Source organism: Myzus persicae, unplaced genomic scaffold (assembly GCF_001856785.1).
Source record: "Myzus persicae strain clone G006 unplaced genomic scaffold, MPER_G0061.0, whole genome shotgun sequence".
Taxonomy (NCBI): Eukaryota; Metazoa; Arthropoda; class Insecta; order Hemiptera; family Aphididae; genus Myzus; species Myzus persicae.
In genome coordinates, this window is record NW_019103155.1 from 153112 (window position 1) to 175617 (window position 22506).

The 22506-nt window shown below is 29.3% G+C and overlaps 1 protein-coding gene across 1 annotated transcript in view; it reads right to left on the reverse strand.

The window, feature by feature from the left end:
- LOC111033872 (basic-leucine zipper transcription factor A-like) overlaps positions 1–9044 on the reverse strand; it is a 55798-nt gene extending 46754 nt beyond the window's left edge. The window contains exon 1 of the mRNA XM_022314807.1: positions 8676–9044. The gene's annotated coding sequence lies outside the window, so the exon portion shown is untranslated. The remainder of the gene's footprint in view (positions 1–8675) is intronic.
- Positions 9045–22506: the final 13462 nt, after the last annotated feature.

Here is a 22506-nt window from a genome sequence, read left to right on the forward strand (position 1 = left end):
CAACTATGTCATATACGCTTTGTTATTATTATAGAAATAAAATCGGATATTTGAATACACATTGATATGTGTACCAAAAATCCTAATTTTACGGCTATTATCAACAGTTTTTCAACGAGAACATTGACCATTATTGCTATGTATAATACTATAACGAATTACGATATAAGTATAATATTTTACCTAGGTGGCTAGGTACTTGAATAGATATCCGTGTATAGATACATATTTTATTTACAAATTTACAATGTTATATAACGAATAAATACTTGAAAAACATAGGTACCTACAGGTATAGTAGTTATTAAAAATTGGTGGTACATTATTGTGTAATTAATTTGTGTGTATAAAATAAAAACGCGTCTAATCTAATAAGTTAACTTAAATTAACATAACATACTCTGTGTCATAACTTGAAAAAGTATTTCATTTGGGTTAAGATCGTTTAATTTTATTAAGCTCACGATATGCTAATGCACTTATGCAAATTTATTAATCAATTTTTTGTAATCGTTAATAATAAGTATAATTATGTTTTTCAGTTTTTTATAGAATAAGAAACTTTACTAAAAAAATCTACGAGTCGTAAGCTATACCTGATCCAATTAATAACGTAAGACTTATATAATGAGGAACTATGTTTTGTCACTCGATGTTTCTATATAATCAATTTTCGTTTCTAAAAACGTATTTGTATATAAATGTGTGTGTGTGTGTGTGTGTGTTATGAATCAAAAACGATAATTTTTGAAAAATGTAGATATAATAGGTAAGGATGTTTCAGTAAATTATTTAATCGTTCTACTAAATTCTACGAATAGAAATAATTGTCCGTAGTTATACAATTTGTTGAACTATATTGATACTGTTATGAAACCATTAGATTTATTCTACCCGTCATAATTTCTATTTGCCCTATCATTAATTTTATAACATAAACATAATATCATCACGTTTTCTCTTCGGTCATATTTCATTAATTATTATATCATGTACAATGTACACCAATAAAATATTTTTATAAAATAATTATACCAAATCAGAATGATTATGTAACAATGTCAAATTATTTTGGTTTGTTTAAGATATTAAAAATGTGCCACACTTACTATATAATAGCTTAATACCTTTTTTTATTGAAGTTAATTTTACTCTTCTTCAATTACATAATATTTAATATACAAATATGATTAGTTATCAACTCGCAAAATATATGTATATTTGAAAACGATAGTAGAACTTATCTGAGAAATTGAATAAAATATAACAAGTTAAATACAAATAGATTTTAATTTTAAGCTACACGCTGTACAATAAAATACATAATTTAAAAAAAAATCGGAAAATCATTTTGCTGTATAGTAGGCTTCAAATGTACTTTATTATAGGACACTTTCAAATTAGATTCGATACACAATAATAGATTTTTACCTACGAAAAATGATTCTGGGCAGAGACGGAGCTGCCAAAAATGATTATACACTATATACATATTTATTATTATTACTATTAGTTTTATGTCCACGGATAAAATAATATATTGTTACAGAGTGCCACATCAAGTTTTGTTTTTCATACACGTAATAGACGCCAAAAACTAGTTTACGCACATCAGTCGTATAAACTATAAATTATTAGGAAACGATTGTTGTGATAAAACTCCTATTATAAAAATTTAAGAAAATACATTTTCGAGGGCATCATGTAGCAATATCTCCCTCTAATTGAGTAACACAATTTTCAAAAAAAATAAAAACATTGTTGTCGCATTACATTCTGATGTATGTTGAATCCTTAAAAATTTAAATCAGTATTTTCATTGAAATTTTCACAGACTACGGATCACCGTATTATCGTATTGATGATATAATTTAAAACATTTAACGTTTTAAATATATTTCTTTGGGGAGCAGAGAACCGTCTTATACACAGCCTGCAAATAACGAACTGGTTGTATACTGTACACCTATGTAGCATATCAGTATTATAAATTGCAATATACATTGAGTATTTAAGAAAGTTCTAAAATATTTATCTTAATATATACGCCTTTATACAACTGCTTTGTTGGATTGAACCGATTGCGAATGGAACTCGTCGTATTTTCAATTGATTGAAATTGCTTTTACTATTTTTATATTAATAAATATTTATAAAAGAAAGGCTACGAGATGTCCTTGAAAACATCGTTTATATAATTTTTAATTTGTACACAAGGTGTTTTAAATAGCTCAAAATCACTTTCAAATAATTTATGATGGATCTGCGTAAACTTATGTTTAATATATTGCACACAATTCGTTTGGACGGTTAAAATGAGAATATGGGATAATCGAAATTTTCTACTCTTGTGCCAAGTTTTATGGACACAAATTTAAGGTAGTGAAAAATCAACGGAAATAGGTACTTCAATATTCTTTACTAGGTGCTAGGGGCTGTTAAATAAAATAGGATCTCCCTCGAGCATTTGAAAACTTCTAAATTCGCCACTGTGCTGCACAAAATGTTAGACATATTATGTCAAGAATATTGATGTGTTTTTAGTGTACAACTACCAACTACCTAACACTTCTAACTACCTATATAAAAAATATAATATTCAAACAACAATTATATTAAATTCTAACAAGTCTGTTATTGTGAATATATTAAAAATAAAAACATTAATTTTAACATTTTATAAATTAAAGAAATGAATCCTTGAAAGACAAAATCCAAAGTTATGTTAAATAAACAATTAAAAACTTTAACTGGTCTTGATATGATAAAACGATATATATTATGCTGATTCGATCATAATAATATAATGTATATAGTTATACGTTTTATCAAAAGATAAAATATAATTAAATATTAATAAGGTCACACTTAGAAAATTTAAAATATGTACTTACATTGACTTACTGCACCATAACTGTATTTATAGTATTATACCTACGTGTATGTATATTGTGTATGTAATACATCTTAACTATTGACTATTGTTGTATTGTGTTTGTATTGATTCATCTTTGAAGTAATTTAATTGTATGCATATTAGTAATCAGTAATTAGTAATTAAACTATTACATCTATTAAATAATTTCCATTTTCTACGGCGTTTGTAATATTAATATGTACAAAGTGTATGATGCTGATTTTTAAAACGATAGAAAAATAAAATTCCATACAGTTTCATAATTATTTTTGATTGATATTAATTTATTTGTGTACCGTAAAATTGATTGAAATAAGTATTATAATTTATCAAAAATTTATTCATTTAAGTATTGGGTACTGTTTTTATTTTCTAATAACAATATACAATAATATGCATTCATATTACAATAGAACATATTATTTATCAATTATCAGATCGTCGACCTCACGTCATCCCACGCGTCACATAATATTTCAATAATCATGATAATTAAAATATACGTCGTCGTCATTATATTCAAATATTGTTATAAGCTGCAAGTTTGAGAACGTCCTACGCATAATAATATAGAAAACAAATATCTATAACAACACGGATACAACCATCATGTCCATACACACTTGATAGATCGATAATAAATTCAAATGAGATCAAAATAAACGAAAACGAAATCATCACGATGTACTTATAACGGATTTGAGGAATGATGATAATTATATTATTAATTATTATTTTACTTCCGTTTATACCACTATATAAACAGTTAACATAATGTTTTTTTTTTTTTAAACACATTATTTACCCACTAATATGTTTAGGTATAGTGACAAAGTGTTAATAATAGTTTTCGTGACTTAGCTTAAAACAATTCAATTCCTATTTTTTCAAACGATTCGAACTTAAAAAATCAAAATAATAACAGCTGCAGGTACCGAGTGCTGCAGATACCAAGTACTGAGGTAGGCATCTATACATTTTGGGAAATACTGGAGTACTGCTTAACCCTAATAACTAATAAGTATAATTATTATTATAATTCAGATTTCGGGTCAACAATATCCACCTAAATGTTGTTTTATAATAATACACGCTAAACATTCGGCCCGAAGAAGAGAGGCTCATCGCTGTCGTCGATACAAACGATGATAAATTACGATTTATGCCCGGGCGCTCGGCGCAATACCCATTGATTTCAATAATAATAATAAAAATAATTAGTATATTATTAAATACAATTTTTACTATCTATCTCCGGTCACAGCGGCGTCCGTCTACAGGTATCGACGCCAGTACACAAGTATATATAGTGATTGATTGTAACTCAATAATGCATAATAATGTATATATAGTCGGCCGAAAGGTCAACGGCTCCTGCGGGGAATCCGGAAGGCGCTGTCCGTTCGCCTTCCTCCTGTCTGTCACTCTTCTGCGAAGAGTTATATTATAATAGGCATAGGTAAGTAACCGACACACCGCCGTCGAGACCGTATAGTCATACGCCTATAATACCTACACGTGTTGCAGACGTGTATGGTTATAATACTTCGGTATATAATGTACCAATACTCACGCGTATCTTATGGAAATCCGCGACGGTTGCTGAATTTCCATTCTCGATTTTATTACAATATTATTATGCAGCACACACACATACGTACGCAACAGACTCATTGAACACATTCTTGCATGTATATTTAGACTTTTACCACCCTTTGGCGACAGAGTTGAGCTGCCCCTAAACCAGAGGTCGGGAACATATTTTTTCGTAAGAAAGAGCCATTTTTTCGAAAAATTACTAAACCACGATGTTCAGGGAGCCGCACAGGTTTGAACAACCTTTTTTTTTAGTTGTTGTTAGTATAGAAAATATATTATAGAATATTAGAATAAAGATAATATTATTATTTCATTGAAAAATTGGTAGGCATTAAAAACATAATGATAAGTCTTAAATGTAGAAAATATAGAAAAACTTTATTTCATTAATTCATTATTATTATTATTATTATTATTGTTCATACAAATATAATATTATTTAATTAAATACAATAACACACACAAAAACGTAGGTATCTACTTAATATTAGTGAGATTTTTGACCTGAAAATCGTTTTTAAGAAATTCCGAAATATTATCACTATAATAACGCAGGTATAAATTATAATTAATATTTTACGGATCTCGATATATTGATGCATTTTCCAAAGAGCCGCAGGTTGCATATTAAAGAGCTGCAGGTTCCCGACCCCTGCCCTGTACGGAAAAAAAAATGAACGTGCCACCTATATAGTTTTTGTTTTGCAAAGTCTGTTTAACAGAAATATAGATTTAAGTTATTTCTTGTAAAACTTCTTCGAAAAAAAAACACGATTTAGTTTCATCTCTTTCCTTATTAGGTAAAATGTGAAATTTTCTGGCCAGATTAAGATTGGCCACCCTGGTAAATTACCGTTATATGGATAATTTTGGATGTTGGACCTCCACCGGTGGACACCTATCCTCTTTAAAATCACCCTGATTATATATATACAGGGTAAGACAAAAAGAACATTATTATTAAACATATTAAGCACATTAATTGTGTTTTGATGTGGTAAAACGCAATAATTGGGTACTATGTAATATAATATATAAGACTCGTACCTGTATGACGTACATACGTTTAAGTCTTAAACGCGTGATAAATGTTGACATTAATGTTAATATTTATATTATAATATGATGCAACGACCGGTAATAGATTCGCTTTCTTTCGATAAACTTCATTAATCAGGAATGTGCACAGTATTCACATCGATATATTGTGTGCGATATGTCTTATAGATACTGTTTATTTATTTATATTTATAAAGATTTATACCTCACGTATAATCAGACGAACTTTAATCATCATCGCGTAAATACTATAGGACGAAAGTTTTCATAATATATAAGAATTATGCATAACACATATATAATTCACTGTACTGCAGCGGCACTTTGCAGGTAACACGTACCTATACGATATAAATTAAGACGTATTAACGACTTTTAACTGATTTATTTCCGTTTTTATTATATAGGTACGTATAGAATAACATGCATATTTGAGCTGAGTAAACAAACATAAAATTGTATTACATTCGATTATAACCTTTGTACAATGAATTATCATAAGTGAATAAGTGATTATAAAAATTTGTCTGCAATAAAGTAGAAAGATATTCAACTTAATATCATTTACAATATACATACTGAGGATCCTTTAATTATTTTAATAACCACTTTAAAATTATATTGTGTGCAGTGTGTTATAATATAATCTTTTAAATTAAATACATGATTCTTAAACTATTTTAGTACTACTCAATATTATTATTATTTCAATTAGCATACGATAACATAATTGTATTATGTAAAAAAAAAATATTATGTGTATTATAAAAATTCGCTTAGTAACATCTCTAAAATAAATCCTTCAATGTTATATCAATAAGTTAATAGTTGAAAACAAGTATCTAATGTACCAACAAAAATCGAATTACATAGTTTGTTACCTCAAGTACATTATAATCTCAATGGATTGAAAGAAATTTAATCTCCTACAACTCTGTGGTGTACCTACACCACGATCTTTATTATTTTGATTATTTTTTCTCCAATAACTCAAAATCCTTAGTGATTCAATTGAATTTTGTCTTCTCTAACTTGTATGTGGCTAATGGCCATTGGGTTTCTAATTTACGTATTATAGTACACTGTCGAAAATCGAAATATAAATGCATAATATGTCAATATTATTGTTATTTGTTACTATTGTACACAGTGTAGATTTGTATCTATTATAATAAATTCAAGTAAACACTATTAGTGCAGACGACTAATCTCTAGTTGAAATGTATATTATATAGAAATTACAAATAAGACGAGCAGCCAAAGATCTAATCTATTTTATTGGTATAATCAGATTTAAATTTACTTCAATAGGTACTCAGGTTTACTTAAACTTGTACATGCAACTAAGATAAATCTCGGATGAAAGATATAGAAGATAGGTACACATGATAGGCGTATAAATACTAGCTGAATGCGTTTTTAAAAATAATTTTCACAAAAGTAAAAGCCCGCCAATTAAAATACAACGTAATATTCGTATTCCCATGGCAATTATATTTCAGACGCGCGGTAATCTTTAGATTATAGATCATCATTATTAATATATACCTTTATATAGCTTTTAATTATAATATTACTGGAGGTTTTAGAAAATACACAAATGTAAAATATTTAAATTATTATGATTTCTCTATGTTTTATGTAACATCGGGGTGTAAACATCGTTTATACTTCCGGTTATTGTTTCAATAACTGCTATCCCTCGATGAAAAAAAAAATGTAGGGAAATATAGATCATTTCGTATAGTATAGGTATAGTATAATACTTCAACAAGTATAGTTTAGTACTATTATTATTATAAAAATATACAATAAATTATAACTCAAAGGTACAAAATATAAAAAGAATATTGTTTAAAATTAGAAATCATACTTCAATTGTTGATTTTATACAATTTTATACTGCGTATACCTACTGAATAAAATCAATTTTTCTAGCGGTTAATGTATATAAATAATAAGTAGTTAAATATGATTTCATTTAACATTCTAGTTCGGACAACACACACATATATGTGTTATATATGTATATATATACTGCTTATTCATCCATAATTCATGAAAAATATGTACTTCTTTTATTTTAAACAAATTGTAATGTTAGTGCTTAGTGGGTTTATTGCACGAGTATAATGATAAATAGTTTAAGGTAATATGTTACTTAATAGCTATTAATATTAGCATTATGGTTGACACTTGACACCCAACTACTTGGTTAATATATTTAATTAGTTCAATCATATGTATATGCGTAGGACGTAACGCTCTGAAAATGATAAGATTAAAAATCTTAATACATGTTTTTTTTTCAATGAGATAAAACATAAAGCTGCATTTTTATGTTAAATATAATATTAGAATGTAAAAACTGAAACACGCGAATAACTCAAATATAAGTCGTAAAAATTAGTCAATTGTAATCAAAACACGAATTAAAGACATAGAAATCGGTCATAATAACCAAGTACCTATGTGCCTAAATTTGTTATAAATTAATACATTTAATCATGTTTATGTTGGATTATAATATTACTGTACTAATTATTTTACACGACGATATGTAGTTAATAAAGGACTTGATTTGCTTTATTAAACCTCAACTATAAATCATTTTTAATAAAGTAATTTTTACTACCTATCAATTTAATTTAAAAGCCTAGGTATATATTTGAAACATTTCGACCATATCGATATTTATACTCATTAATAAATCGTAAAAACGAGGTATTTATTGATTTTTAATAGGCACTTCTAAAAAATACACAAAACATAATACCTAGAATAACTACCAGTTGAAAAAACATAGGTCTCTACTCGATATTTTTCTCTACTAAGAAAACCTATATGAATCATAAATACGTTTTTGTTAATAAGTAACCATGGTCCATGACAACGAAAATTTTACGAAAAACCGGTCAAAAACAAAAAAACGTATATCCAGCTCAAACACATATTTATATTAAAAAATTTCAAAAATTGTAAAAATAGCTGAACTAATTCATCCTTAAATCGATTAAAGGTAATATTATTATAAAGATTGCAGTAACTACATACTTCAAATAATGCACAGCATGAAATATAGTATGCAAACTTTACCAACCTTTCATGAAGTTAACGTCATTTGACCACTTTGATCCAAAATGGAAATCCAGGTGTAGGGATATCCGTTAAGTACAGACCAAATCACTGACGTTAAATTTAAACAATATTTCCTCCATAATTTCGTAACCGAAAATAACAATTAAACAAATTTAAAAATTTAAAAATATAAAAAAAAAACACTACCAAATATTGATACTCGTTATGTCGTATATCATATACGTATACGTGTTATCTATTCAACTATTTTTGATTTCGAAAATCACGTAATTATTGCTTAGAGACATCCACGCGGGACCGACGATCTGAGCGCGTGCGACTCGGCGTGATCACTGGCGCGACGCCCTCAACTTGTTCTCTGCCGTGTTCACCGCAACCGACACACACAAACATACCGATTAGACGAGACATGTAGAGCCAGTGGGAGGATCACAGTAGTAGGGCCAGAAAGTGAGAGGACAAGAAAGTGTTCCTTTTTTTTTACTATACTTCTTATACGTTAGCGGGATTTTTCGACTGTTCGACACACTGATGGGGATATATATATTATATATTGTGTAAGTATATACGCATGACGCGACTCTATTGATCTATTAAATTTAGCGCGTTTTTATAAAATCATAATACACACCACGATAACAATGTGCTTGAGGTGTTGTTAAACAAAAAAAATTCTAAACACGCACTGTTTAAGATGGATTGATAAATAAATAGGTATCTTGGACCTATACCTACTATAATATGTAATAAGTAATAACTAATAACTAAAAAGCTTGTACAAATTATATGGAATCAAACCAATTTATTCAAGACGAAAGGTTAAATAGGTAAGAAAAATTAATCCAAAAACACAGCATCAGTCAAACACGGAATGAGATAAATCTAATTAAAATTTTAAAATGTACCTATACACAATATACACACCAACGGTTATATCCCCGTAAATACATTTTTTTGCCTGATCAATAGTTTTTCGATGATTTTGAAAATCACCTCTTGTAATTAGAGAATTACACAATTTCCACTATTGATATTTTATAGTAGATTCTATTTTTAATTTATTTTTTAATCCAAATTCGAGATAATAAGCATTGTTTCAAATATTGTAGGCTACAGAAAATATGTCAATATATGTAAATATTTTAAATGTTGTAGAATCACTTATTTCTATTAAGCGTTCAAATCGTTACGTAATTTTTCTAGGAAGCGGAGACACCCTGTATATTAATTGCATATTATGCACACACTACTCGTCCAAGAGTTGTGTTGTAAAGAAATTCCCTGAGTGACCAACAAAACTATATCCTTTGCATAGTATCGGGAATATTTATTATAGCTATAGTGATGTGTACAAAAATGCGTTTAATCTGAAAGTATAGTTACAATAATCTTTTTTTCTTGAAATAAAACCTTGTCTAAACTGATAAATATCGTACCAAACATTCAAAAATTAATATTTTTCATGTGCGAAAATGCAATAATGAACAAATGACCTACTAATTAGTAATTATAACCCTTGAAAGCGTGGATAATTTTAACCTCGAAAAAATATAATCAACGAAATATGGTGCACTTGATTATAATGACTCTAAAAATACATTTCATTATGAAGCGATACTTTTAATATTTTTGAAGATTAAGTTATTATGGAGGCCTGTGAGAATAACTATAAAAATAAAAATCTTATTCTTTTTAGATACAACACATATTTATTTCTACCTATCTAAAATTGTTCAATATAATTATTTAACATATATAATTAATTATATGGCTTTTAATTTGTAATTCCATTATAACATTAACTAACTCACTAATGTATCATTATTATGCTGCATACCTATTGCTGTATAAGAGGAACTTCCCAAAAAAAGTAATATCGACCAGATCTATGATGAAGTTCTAGGCATGCGTATGTATAATTAAAAAAACTAAAATAGTATTTTATAATATGCCAAGATATCCCAAAATAACCATAATAAAATAAAATCTAGTAAAATGTCTTCACTTATTAAAATATCAACAGATATTAACACTTCACCTCAATTTGGTATCTATAGGTTGGTATACACATTGGCCCATTTCTCGCCAATGACACATGGGGAGCAGTCATAATTTTTTTAAACTTTTCCAAAAGTTTTCATTTTAGGATATGGCTCCTTTTAATCGATTAAACTATTCACGTACAAAACCTTATATTGAATCAACAACAATAATATAATGAAACGATGTGATCGTTAAAGTTACCACTCGGTGAGGTTAGGTTAAGACCATTTACTTTTAATTTTTATTGGATATACTTTTTATCACTAATCTACAAAATTAATTCAAAATAAAATACTTATAACTTATAAGTACTTACACTCTTATTAGTTATTCGTTATTTTTCATGTCCACTTCTATAAACGCACACTGTATTCAAAAAGCTACATAGTGAAAGACGTGAACTATGCACAAAAGGAATTACATATTATTTGTAATAATTATGGTTTAAATTGATAATACAAACAATCATGATTTCAAAAATATATTATTTTTCCTAGTTTCATAAAACATGACAAACACATCAGTATACTCGTAAATTGAGTAGATAGTCATCGGCTTGTGAAATAAAACATATTATGATAAATATTATTGTTACCCCGATTGTTGTGATAATATTGATAACAATATACTACTAATAAGTATGTTGAAAAATGTCTATAATGCGCAATAATAAAATAATATTGAAAGAGCCATCGGTATGTCAATATCTACATTATGAAGTGTAGGGCGTATGATTTACTCTGACGTTTAGACTTTGGTGTAGCCGAAAATTAGCAGTTATAATTGAATGGTTGATATATTTATATTTTTTGAATGAGAAGCGTAAAATATGAAGTTGGTATTTATTTAAATTTAATCTATGAAAAAACTCGATGAAGGCATACCCATAGTAAAAATTAACGGGTGAAAATTATAAAGCAATAGCCAAAAGAAAAAAATACGTCAGAGGCTGAGGAAATAATAGTCAAAAGAATAAATGCTCAAGTTTCGTCAACCGCAACTTCTAGACGCATTTTTTTCAATGAAGTGCAAAATTTAAAGATGGGTTTGGCGAACAAGTAAAAAAAAAAAATTGTGGTTCCATATATCTATATCACAAGAAAAAACTATCTATTTGTATTTATTTACTTAAATAATTATAAGCTATTATACCTTTTTGTGTAGATGTATTAATCTATGATATCATAGGTTATCCGTTATCGATTTTTGTGAGAGCAGCGGATATTTGTCTTTGGGTACCTATTATTTCCCATTACTATTTAAATCATCCTCAAACATGAATATTTTTTAATAAAAATACCGATAAACATTATTTTATATAAAATGTAGGTATCTATGTAGTTGGAATTTTAATAGTTCATTTGAAACCCTGAAAGTTTGCTTTTAATCTTTCTTCTAAGTTCTAGAGTTTTTTTTCCACCAAATAAACACAACAATACACATCATGTGATGATAAAGTTAAAGCTTATTGCGTTCAACATTTTTTTCATCACTTACAAAATAGTTAATGCATCATGTTGCAGAACTCAGATTTTTCCTTTCAGGTTCTTATATTGTAGTACGAAAACGAACTGAGTAACGTAAACACATAATATACATGTATATAATTTTGAACGGTCATCTCATTGACTCCACTCTCTTGCGTGATATATTCATATGTTAGTTCTGTACAACAAAAGACGATTTAACCATATACTGACCGAAACCAATGTGCCTAATTACGTGTTAGGCCACAATTTTCGTATTAGAACACGTATGTGTATATAGGTATTAGGTGCTATACTATACGTATAATACATAATTTTGGGAAATGATTGATTGCGGTGGGTTCCTCACAGGAGTAATCACTGCTGCAGCGACGAGGAAAAAATAGTGTAACGAGCCGAGAGAATGTAATGAGCTGCGCATATAGACACATATGATCGAACAAAGAGACCCGGAGAGCTCTTGATAACGCGTGACTTGCGATTTTCACCCGCGATCGGTTTCTATTCTCTTTATGGTCGGTTAATTGAAAAGTAAAACGAAAAAAATAAAATAAAAAAAGCAACACAGAAAGAAATGTCATTACGCGTGCAGCGGCAGCGGCTGCCGCGCCGGCACGGGCACGGACAAATATATTACATAGCTGGTCTATATTATAATACTATAATAATACATAATATGTATGTACGTATTTCTATTTAAGCATCTCAAATAAAAATATCAAAAACGGACCGGGTAATGAGCCACGTGATTGATCGCTTTCTTTTCATCTGAATAACACCTATATACATATATATATATATGAATATTATACTACAATACGTATAGGTGTCTACCTACATATAGCACACGCACTGTACAAACACAAAAAATTGTATATGCGTGCGCAACTGTGTGTGTGTGTGTGTGTGTGTGTGTGTGTGTGTGTGTGTGTGTGTGTGATATAATTGCGAGGATGATAATGACGAAATTGTCGGACAATTAAATGCATACTATCGTTAAGTAATATCCCAAAGCGTTTAAGTGTTCTATATACATAAACTAAAATATTCACTATCCGGTAGGTACAAATCATTTATATTATACACATAGTATACGAGTATACCCACTATACATGTATAGTTTCAGGTATTGTAAAAATATTTACTAGTCATTTAAAAATGTATGGACAGTTTAAGATACGTGGGTAGGTATGTCTAGTGTTTATCGTTGAATATAATATAGGCAGTACGCGATACGCAGATACGTAGTATAAAAATGACAATATAAATAAGATAACATAAAATGTGATATAAGTAAAGAATAATATTTGATATAAATATGTCCATAAAATACATAATATGGACTTTTGATTTCAAATCTGTAGCTGTCAGAGAGGCAAGATATTTTCCTAAAAATGTTTGATATGTACAAATCTATTATTGAACTTGTGGTTTTTATTTGAATCATTTAAAGGTTAGACAAGATAAGTTAAATGGGGTTAATGGCAATATATAGGTATAGTAGGCAGTAGGCACATAATGCATAAAGTGGTGGATATAATACTCAAAGGGGAATAGGGGACTATGCCACTAATATGGACACTGAATTCCTTACTGTTACAGCTTAAAAGGATTCGCCTTTGTCGTCAATTCATTAATTTATAAAAAAAAGTATGTAATAATTTACAGTGTCTAATATGTATAAAATACAACGACATTTTATATTATGTTTATACTATTTTTTATAGTTTGTTACTTTTCGAGAAACTACTTAAGATATACTATTTAATTTATATTAATTATGCGACCTTAAGTGATAATGTTGTGTCTCGTTTCCGTTTTAATTCCTAAATCTGTCCCTGGAAGGTCCGCACTACTTACTAAGCTTGCAAGTTGAAACTTTAACGCTTTCTTCCATTTGCATCTTCTGTAGACAATCGGCATGTAATATAATATGTGCGTGTGTAGGACATATATTAATATTACTTATATAGTTATATCTCATCGTATCATATACAATAATAATATAACGCAGTCCGTGTACGCCGCCACCGTTTTACTCGCAAGTCGCACGACGACCGCGGCGATGAGCACTGCTCCCGCGCAAACTTTTTTTCTTAACCCGAGACGACCTCGTTCGTCCTCGAGGCCGATGATCCGGAACGTGATGACGCCGTCGCAGGAATCCAACAGCGACGACCGCTCAGCCAGCTTACTTCGACCCCGGTACTAAATTGTGTTATCCGTGTACCTACAACAGGAGCCAAGGGCGCTCGAACAACGCGTACGGTATCTATAAATACCTATATATTTTGCACAGGCCAGATATTCCACAGCAGTCGACATTTAAGCCTATCACTTTCCTATGTAGTACATACACGCGATGCGATACTATATTTACAGTAAACGCGTTATCGTATGCCGCAGAGCCCCCTCTAGCACACACATTATATTATGACATGGTTTATTCATATTATATAGCTGAGTGCAGAATTTCATGCCAGGCGCAGCGAATATTTTTTACCAGCCCATTTACCAAGTGGCCCATAAATATGATCATTTTCATTTATTTGTGTATATGTATATGTATTGCATATAGGTAATCGTCCAATCTTAATGACGAGGTTTTATGGGCCATGGAATCACGATGAACATTTTTTCAAAACGATATATGATATTCGGTGCATACTAGTCATCCTTATCGTAGGTAAATAAAAATGTTAATGTACACTAGTTAACTCCTATGATCAGGTGATTCGTAATTAACGATTGTATACGAGTTTCCTCCTATTTTTAGAATTAATAATGTGATCTATAAAATTCACTAAAATATACTTAATAGATGAATTTATGTACACATGATACATAATATTATTATTTTATATACCTATGTTTTAATATAATATTACACAATAGGTAATGATAAACATCGCTGTTAAGTAGGTATGTATAGGAATAAGTCAGGAAGAGAATATCATACTAAAATTCAGTTGTTCAATACATTTTTTTTTTAAATATTTAGAACTATGTTTACAACTATGAAATTGACCTAAATACATTCATATTATGAAGCTCGGTTTATGGAAGGCTTATGGAATTATATATAATTTAAAATTACGTTGATGAATCTAACTTTTCATAAAGTATACCTATTACGGTAAATTATTAGTACCACTCTGTAGATCCCTAAATTGGTACTCGTGCACAAGATGTGGTGATATGGAGGGGGGGGGGAATTATTACTCGTTAGATACGAAAAGAAATTGTATTCGGTCCAAAAATCACGTTGAATTTATTGTGAGAACTCGTCTAAATAGGTTTGATCGATTTGACAAAATATAAAAATGTATTTCCTAGTCTTATCCAAGGAAATAATTCATAATATGTGTGTGTTCACTTTACTCATACACATATGTAGATATGTATAATTTTTGTTGTTTTAAATAAATTCATCCGGGATGATGATATTTTTATAGACTTATGTGGTCTTGTACACTTTTAAAGATTTCAAAACATAATCATGTGTTATAAATTTGATTTATGCAATGAATTAAATGAATTAAATGAATTAAATGTATAATGAAAATTAAAAAGGAATATGTTAATTACATTATACTGTATATTTATTGACACTTTTATTAAGTTAAGTACAGCGAAAATTCATATATTTATTTTTATAATAATACTTATACCGGGGTGCATAAATCATCACTTAACATTGAAAAAATCAATAGTGAGCTAGCAGTCCCTTAAAAATGATTTAATGGTTGGTCCATTAAATTTTTTTGAACCATTTAATGAATCAATTTTTTATGTACCACTATAATAGTACTTAAATATATTGTGCAGTTAGTATAACGTGGCAAATATCAAATGCTAAATATCATAGACGGTTTTCATTAATTCTTATAAATTATGTTTTATATAAACATTATACAATCGTATTTTGACATTTGAACTAATGTAGTTATACGTTTCTACTGTCTCCAACCAGTCAACTGATCGATCTATAACATAATAAAAGATTGATCACAATACAAATGTATGACGCCATATTCTTGGTCGACCGCGTTCGTACTACAAAAATAAAATATGTTAATAGTAAATCATTAAACACATAATCTGACCAAGTCCTGATCGGCCCTTTCAAATTTAACTGTACTAACCACCCTAGGCTGCCTCTGTTTGAATTCTTATGGTATATACATCATATAATATATTATACAAAGCGTCTTGTGTGTAGGCATCTGTTGTAAATGTTAAAATACAATCAAAACTGTTTCGCAACACGTGAATTTAATGAAAATAACCTATTTTCGACGGTTTTTCACTTTTTTTTAATTATGACTAACTAACATAGTTAGGTTTTGTAGAAACCAGTGTTTATCGTAATCGATTGTGTAAGGCTAAACATATTTTTGACGAAAAAATTTTTTTTTTCGAAATTGTTTACGAATCTTACCAGTGCTCGTCAGTCGTCACAGTTCGAATTAAGATTATAATAATTATTCATTAAAACTATTATAATATTATATATAATATACTGAATACGATTGTCGATTAAAATATCGTTTTATGGATAATTTGTGCTATTTTACTTCGAACGAAAATAAAATGATCGCCAAAGTATTTAATTTGTTCATTTTTAAAGCATTTAACGTATTATAAACTATTTTTTACGAATTACCTAAGAATATTTATTTGACCAGAATATAACACAACACCGTACTGTCATCCGTTAAAATTCCAAAGCCACTATGGATTTGTAGTTAATCAAACTGAAATACTATCTAACTCGAGGAAAACAAATCAAAGCTTAAAAAATGATAAATTGAATACCCTAGACTACTCAAAAGTCACTGCTTAATTCACTCATTTTAATGAAGTGAACTACTTAAATATACGGTATAATTATCATCATTCAGTCATTGAATCATTCATGCTATAGGTAATAGTTATTAATTGTTATTATAACTTATTTTTTATCCTTATAAAAACGGAGTCAAAAACGTGACTTACTAATTGGATTGTATTATATAACTTGAAAAATACAAAATACAAAATTTATTGAGTGTAACACAGTCTTGAATAAAAAATATGTTATATCATATAATACGTCTTCAATGCCAACATATATAGGTACCTATGTAAGAGCATAAGATGCGAAGCCGTATACTAAATTGGCACAATAATTATACAATAACATGTACATGTACTCATGTCTCGTCAAGTTTGTTAAGTAAATAAACACTTGGAAAGAAAATATAACTAATGGCTAATTGTATAAGTTCACAAAAAAAAAAATAATGTATACATAAGTTTGAATAAAATAAAATGAAAATGACCGGACAAGATTTACAAAGACTGCAGAATGCTTGATGCTCGCCTTGCTCCGTCCACTTCAGTGCACCAGGGTATTGGTATGTGTAATGATAATAAATCTTGAACAATCAAATTACAATTCTAAATATATAAGAAAAAAAACAATTCTAAATATATAAAAAAAAAAATTCTGCCAGGAGCACTATAAAAAAGCATTTCAAGGATTGTTAAAAAGTTGATACCTACTTCCTTGTGATTTTTCAAATAGTTGTTCACGATTTTCACAAAAACTATTGAATAATACAACAACTTTTGATGAAACAAACTGCCTATCTATAGTTATAGCTATATATTTATATTGTATAGCTTATCTAGATAAGTAGTGATAGCCGCGTGAAAGGTACTTAAATAGTTAAATGTGTGTTGTAAATTCCAATTTTCAATGTACCGCTTCGTCTAATGAAGCGATAAGCATTCTGAAACAATTTTAATTTGTCGTAAAGTTTACTTGAGATCGAATTTCCCACATTTTTACTCAATTCCCCTAAATCTTAAAAAAGTTATAGGACTAAAAAAGAAGGAATTAAAAATTTAAGAAAAAATAAAAAATTTGGAAAAATCGGTCTCAAGTAAACGATAATTTCAAATCTGTTTTTAGAAGTCTTAACGCTTCATGAAATAAATCAGGTTAAGTTCTTACGATTGAAAAAGAATCCATCTAAATTTCTATATGTTGCGCATGTGTTATACAAAGACAGAAATAACCACTTTCAATCCCATTATTTTCATGAGCAACTCGAGCAAGATCATATTATATTATATTATTATACCTAACATCATATCAAAATTTTAAGTTGTAATTAATAAATTATTGAAAAAATTAAATTTTAATTTGAAAGGTATATTTTTTCTAATCGGTGATACGAATCAATAAACATATAATTATAGTTACTAGAAAAAAACACCTCAAAATCCGCCAATGACGTTAATTTTAAAATATATATAGGTGCGTTTATAAAGTATATACACCTTAAATAGTGTCTACTCAATTCCCTGATGTAAGAATGGTGCAAAAATGTCGGCCACTTAAGATTCTGAGTGAAAAGAGAAATCTATTGTCAAAAAGGTCGGTATGAATATCATCATTATACATTAATATATTCATAATATCGCAAACATGCATCATACACATACATAATACACATTACACCTACTAAAATTATTTCAATATCCATTATTCCATTATAATATTATAACGTAAATAGTGAGTTGCAACAAATTGTATTAAAGTTTTCAATTTTAGCTTCAACTCAATAAATCTATAAAAAAGTTTTATACGTCATCTATACTAATATTATAAAGAAAGAAAAATTGTTTGTTTGTTTCTTCGGCGTAATCCCTGGTACTACTCAACCGATTTAAAAAAAAAAATGTCTATCAGACAGCTACACTGTCCCAAAGATAGGCTATATTTGATCACAATAGGTAGTCCTTCATTTTTTTTATTGAGAATTTGAGAATTTTGTATGGAACACTGACTTTTAATTATTACTACCTGACCCGGCAATGTTTCACTATTGCAAGATTTCTCAGATATTAATTTAATATTTATTTTCTGGATATAAAATAATTATTTTTATTTTAGACCACTTTTAGTCACGTCTCCGTGGTAATGTAGCCACATAAATTTAGCGTCGCCACCGCGGATTCTTTATAATGTTGAAAAAAAATTATATTGCTTACGATATGGAAAAATACTGCCGGCAACGTAAACCTGACCCTCTACTTTAAAGGTAGCTTTACTTTCGTCTAGGCATTTTCGAAAATGAGAGTAGTACGTTAGCATTAACCTTCAATCAAATGTAAAATCAATTACGCCTTCAAATGATTAAACCAACCAATAATCAACAATTAATCAATAACAATCAAAATCGTCGCCAGACAACGCGAGAGCACAATACCTCATACCTGCCACACAAAATGTATATAATATAGGTATACAATTTACAAATTTATTTTAATTAACAATAACTAATTACTCATTAACTTTATAGGATTAAATGTATACCTTAAACCTTCTCTGTGATGTCCTCTTTAATTTTAAAAAACGGCACACCATCTAATAAGTAGTTTCGGAGTTTACCCCGAGCACACAAACAAACGCTGTCATTTTATATATTAATTAGTATAGATGAATATAATGTTTCTATAAGTTACAAAAAATAAACAAGTTATTATGATTGCATGTATTTTTAGACCTGTATTTTATATGTAGGTAAAACCATCAAAATGATTGTGTTAAAAGCCTTTAATAACGATTAAGATGGTACAAGTAAAATAAATGCGCAATGTTATAGTTAATGTGTTAAAAATTAAACTTAAATTGAAACAAATAGTTTGAATTAGAGAACCTTAATAGTATTAATAGGATCTCTAGTTTGAATCATAATACGACATGGAGTCAGAATTTCTAACGGGTAACGAAGTGCACGGGGTCAGCTAGTATAGTATATTAGTTAAATTATTCATATTACCATAATATTCATAATCTATATTCTATAGGTATATTGTAAAACAGGACTTGCTGGAATGTTCATTAAAAATTATACCATTGTCATGATTTACGCAGGCAGATTAAGGTCGGCAAACTAATAGTGTGCAGTGTAATACAAATACTTTACATAGAAAATGTAATAAAATCGATGTCGAGTCCATGGCCGCGTACGAAATATAGTGTCATAGTTCAAAGGTTCAACCACACCTACCAGTACAAGTCGTCATGGAAGAACAAACTTTGGTCTTAAGCGCTGTGCGTATATAGTGCAGCGTTACTCGTCTAAAACTTGCGGTAGCTGATAGATATAGTTCTAAAGCCAAGTTCACATCGATACACTTTTTTATAGTTCAACAGTGAACATTTTGTAACACTATTGTATGTTATTATTGAGTGCAAAATCCAGTTAGGAAACAAAGCTGTTCAGCCCGCAAAGCGGTTAGCCTCTGGCGTAGGTGTGGTAAAATACGAAAAAAAAACATATAATGTATATACGTCTTGTCACATTAAAAACATTACACATTCATCACATACGTGTATACTGCATATACACATATTTGAAAATATAGTATACAACTGGTCGTGTTTGTGTATTCGAAAACCACATTTGCTTTGGTCATACATGATGTATAATAAGAGACTCGGCGGGTGATCGATGGTCCGTTACCGTTTTCAATAAGAATAAACTTTAATAATAATAAAAAAAAAATTATATCACAATATTTGAAACGACAATAAAAATTAATCATACACGTAATATCTTTTTCGAAGTTTGAATTATAATTATTGGTTTGGCTCCTATGGTCGGAACTAGGAATGAAATTCAATCATTTTTCTACAGCTACGTTCATGCATAACACGTTATATACCGAGTATGGAGCAAATAATTATACAGAATTGTGTAAGTTTTTTTATTCGGCAGTCTTATACGGAAAATTCTCCAAATACTCACAATTGTTCATAACCCGTTTTCCTTGATTGGGTGTTAAAGTACTTGAGTACTTTATAACTCGAGAATAAAATACAATTTAAACTAAACATATGAAATGAAACTCAAGATTTCTTGGCGATTTTCAATTTGTTTACGACTATTAAACAATTAAACCAGACATCGTGGATGTCGATCATTTGCCTTTGTTGATTTATCTGAATTATATATTTTAATTCTTGCTAGTCAACTTCATTTGTGGTTTTTTCAAATAATATTTTGTTCAAAAATTAAATTAAAATGCATCAATAATAGGTACATAATATAGTATATGCATGATATGGTATACCTAGCATACGAAAATTGTAAATTATTTTAAAGATTACACAATTTTATAAATGTAAATTTTTGAGTACCTATAGGTACTTACAAATAATTAAATAATAATATTCTATTACCAAATATACTGATACTTAATATCTATGCATCGGGTTTTTTGACGAGTCCAATCCGTTATTATGTCATATATTTTGATAAATTATTAAAATACGAGTGAAAAATCGTTTTCGGGTCTTGTCATTTGGACTTAACGACAACCAACCTCGTATACAGTCCTCAGGAAATCCATAGTACTCCGACTTTCGGGTCTCGGTACTTGATTTTTGGCGACCATAATTTTCATGTCTCAGGCGGCCACATGACTTTCAGTTCATGAGCGATATGACTGAACTGCCAACTGACTTCACACCTTCTATCAAAGGCGGCTTGGGAAAAAATATCAGACCCAGAAATTTTGTTCACCACATTTTTTACCAAAACCATCAAGTAATCATATAAGTAATTTAGGAGAGAACAGTGGGAGTATTCTTCATCTTTAGTCCCAAGCTTTTCAAACATTTTATTAAATAATATAGGTACCTACCTGCAAGCCGCTATCAATATTATTTTTAATAGTTAGATAGCAATTAATATTGCGGTGGAAGCTTCAAAACTCTCAATATTTAATATTTGTCTCTGGTCGGGCGAGTGTATTATTTAAGTGACTGATTTATTTACCAGTTTATAGGTAAGTACAGTGTAAAGTTAAAATACAGTCTAATAAAATAAAAACTGAATAATATTTTATACTAATCTAACCTAACCTAAAGTGTTATACATCCGACAGTCGTCCAGTCAATCAGGTATAATGCCAATAGACCAGACCGGACGGTCTGTCCCCACCTACCAATAAGACGCCATAATTATACCCATGACACCGACTTTTGACTCTCAGTGGCACCGTCACCTAATTTATCCATAACACATGACATAGTAGATGTTTTAGATGGAAGGGAGGGGGGGACACTGTTGGGTATTCAGGATATCCGGCTGTGGATCTAGAGATTAGGTTAGGTTAGGTAAAAATAAATGATCAAACATTACATTATGTAGGTGCTTTGATTTCCTTCAATGAACTATGTCGTAGTATATTTTAAACACTTCAGCGCCACTGGTGAGTGCAATAAACCGGATCGGATCT